Source organism: Octodon degus, unplaced genomic scaffold (genome assembly GCF_000260255.1).
Source record: "Octodon degus isolate 3935 unplaced genomic scaffold, OctDeg1.0 scaffold00185, whole genome shotgun sequence".
Classification (NCBI taxonomy): Eukaryota; Metazoa; Chordata; class Mammalia; order Rodentia; family Octodontidae; genus Octodon; species Octodon degus.
Genome location: NW_004524761.1, coordinates 1,688,739 through 1,691,870, shown reverse-complemented (window position 1 = coordinate 1,691,870; position 3,132 = coordinate 1,688,739). Strand labels below are relative to the sequence as shown.

Genomic DNA, 3,132 nt, shown 5'->3' with positions numbered 1-3,132 from the left:
GACTCCTGTCCTTTTCCCATTGCAGGTACCTGGAAAGGAGCCCTAAGGGAAATCCTATCACTCTCTTTTTCCAGTGTTTTAGGGGATGCTGCATCTGTTGTTGACACATCTGGAGCCCTAGCTTTCCCATCACCTCTAACACTGGAGGAGTGATTCATAGTATTTCAAAACTGAACGACCGCCCTTCCAGGCAGAAGATAGGGTTGACACACCCAAGACTCAGGCAGCATTGCTGATTAAAAAAAAAAAAATTCAAGAGAAGAAAAAATGATGAGAGGGAGAGGGAGAGAGAGGGACAGAGTGGAAGAAGGAGACAGAGAGGGAGGGAGGGAGGGAGAGAGAGAGAGAGAGAGAGAGAGAGAGAGAGAGAGAGAGAGAGAGAGACATTAGAAGTGATACAGAATGTCACTAATCAGTATCATAGGGATTTGACCATGGCTGTTGTATTGCATAATGTTATCTTCAAATAAGTTGCTTAGATTACTGGATATAAATCTGCAAAATTGGTTTAAGACGTTATAAGAGACCATCCAGAGTAGCTGCCAGGCTCCTTCTTGAGTCTCCATCTTCAGTTCACCTGCCTTCATGCCAGCCTCTACCACGTCCATAAGGGTGACCAAGAAGCCCTACAAGGTGTCCACCTCTGGACCCTGGGCCTTCAGCAGCCTTTCCTACACCAGCGGGCCTGCTTCCTGCACCAGCTCCTCCAGCTTCTCCAAATGGGCAGCAGTGACAGCTTCCAGGGTGGCCTGGGGCTGGGTGGCAATGGCAGGGCTGGTGGTGTGGGGAGCATCACAGCTGTCCAGGTGAACCAGAGCCTGCTGAACCCCCTAAACCAATATTCAGGCCATGCGTATTCAGGAGAAGGAACAGATCAAGAACCTCAACAACAAGTTCACCTCCTCCATCGACAAGGTTCGGTTTTTGGAGCAGCAGAATAAGCTGCTGGAGACCGAGTGAATGCTCCTGCAGTAGCAGAAGATATCCCAGAGTAACATGGACATCATGCTCGAAAGCTACATCAACAACCTCCGGGGGCAGCTGGACACACTGGATCAGGAGAAAGTGAAGCTGGAGGGGGAGCTTGGCAACATGCAGGGGGTGGTGGAGGACTTCAAGAATAAATATGAAGAGGAGATCGACAAGCATACAGAGATGGAAAACAAATTTGTCCTCATCAAGAAGGATGTGGATGAAGCTTACATGAACAAAGTGGAGCTCAAGTCATGCCTGGAAAGGCTGACTGAGAAGATCGACTTCCTCAGGCAGCTGTATGAAGAGATGTGTGAGCTGCAGTCTCAGATCTCGGACACATCTGTGGTGATGTCCTGGACGGCATCATCGCCGAGATCAAGGCCCAGTACAAGGAGATCACCAACCGCAGCTGGGCCGAGGCCAAGAGCACATACCAGATCAAGTATGAAGAGTTGCAGACTCTGGCTGGGAAGCATGGGGATGACCTCCGCTGCATGAAGTCCAAGATCTCTGAGATGAACCGCAGCATCAGTTGCCTGCAGGCAGAGATTGAGGCCTTCAGAGGCCAGAGAGAATCCCTGGAGGCTGCCATCACTGATGCCAAGCAGTGTGGGGAGATGACCATTAAGGATGCCAGCTGGAGGCTGCCCTGAAGAAGGCCAAGCAGGACGTGGCCCGGCAGCTGCGCGAGTACCAGGAGCTCATGAACATCAAGCTGACCCTGGACATTGAGATCATTACCTACCACAAGTTGCTGGAGGGCAAGAACAGGCTGGAGGCTGGAATGCAGAACTTGAGCCTCCACATGAAGACTACCAGGGGCTATTCAGCAATGGTGAGCTCACCCGATGGAGGCCTCACAAGCTCTGGATTAGGGAGCCTCCAAAGCCCTGGCTTCAGCTGCACCAAGTCTGTTGTGGTTGTGAAGATCGTTGAGACCTGCAATGGGAAGCTGATGTTCTGCCCAAGTGAATGGGCCACAGCAGCCTCTCCCAGCCCACATCTCTCCTGAGGCTGCCCCAGAGCCTGTGGGGAGACAGCTGTACAAGGGAGCATTGGGAGCAAGAGACCCACCTGAGGCTCAGCTTAGCCCTTGGCCCACCCTTGGGGGGACATTGCTGCCTGGGGTACCCCTTCTTGCCTGTCCCCTCCACCAAAAAAAAAAAAAAAATTAAATTGACTTTTCCAAAATAAAGCCTGGTTTTGTCACCTGAAAAAAAAAAGTTATAAGAAATTAAAAAGAAGATAAAAAGGAAAAAAAAATTAAGCATTAACTGCTCCTTTTAATAGGCCAGCAGAAATCAGCTGTATAATTATCCAAACTATCCTGTATATATACATAAATATATTTTTCTCCCTTCTTTCTTTTGTTCTTTTCCTCATCCTAGTTGTTTCTTACATTTGAACAGATTCTTTCTCTTTCATACTATCTATTATATCTTTCAAATTTTATTTGTTCTTTCAAGTTCTTGTGCTAGGGAGACAATACGATGTTTGCACATGCAGGTCTGATTTATTTCACTTACCAGTATGGTCTCTAGTTGCATCCATTTATGAAAGCCTTGAGTTTATCTTTCTTTATAGCTGGGTAATACTCTATTGTGCAAAAATACCACATCTTTTTAATTCATTCCTCGATTGATGGGCATTGGGGTTGTTTCCAAGATTTAGCTATGACAAATTGTGCTGCTGTAAACATGGGTGCAGATGCCTTCCTCTCTATACTTTTTTGGGGAAGGGCATACCAGGGATTAAACCAATGGACTTCACACTGAGCTACTGCTAGCTCTTTTTTAATTTTTTTTTTTTTTTTTTGAGACAGTCTCACTAAGTCACTAAGTTGCCCAGTCTGGATTCTCTCTTAGTCCTCCTGCTTTAACCTTCCAGAGCGCTGGGGTCACAGGTGTGCATTCCCACATCCAGATAAGGCTTGGTGTGAGTAAAGGGCTCAGAATGAAGTTAAGGAATTGTATCTGTTTTTTATCATGTAATTTGGTTGCATCGTTGAGAAATCTCTGAAGGTAAAGTAGCACCTGTTTCCTAACTGATCTGTGCTACTTTAAGAATGTTCAGGAAAACTCCTTTCCATAGCCAGGTTGACCTTGACATTGAGAGGCTGGCACAACACAATGATTAGGGGCAGGATTCTAGACACTA

The 3,132-nt window shown here is 47.0% G+C and overlaps 1 pseudogene; it reads left to right on the top strand.

Annotated features, from left to right (window-relative positions):
* Positions 1-585: 585 nt before the first annotated feature.
* LOC101589888 lies at positions 586-1,987 on the top strand (annotated as a pseudogene).
* The last annotated feature ends 1,145 nt before the right edge of the window (positions 1,988-3,132 follow it).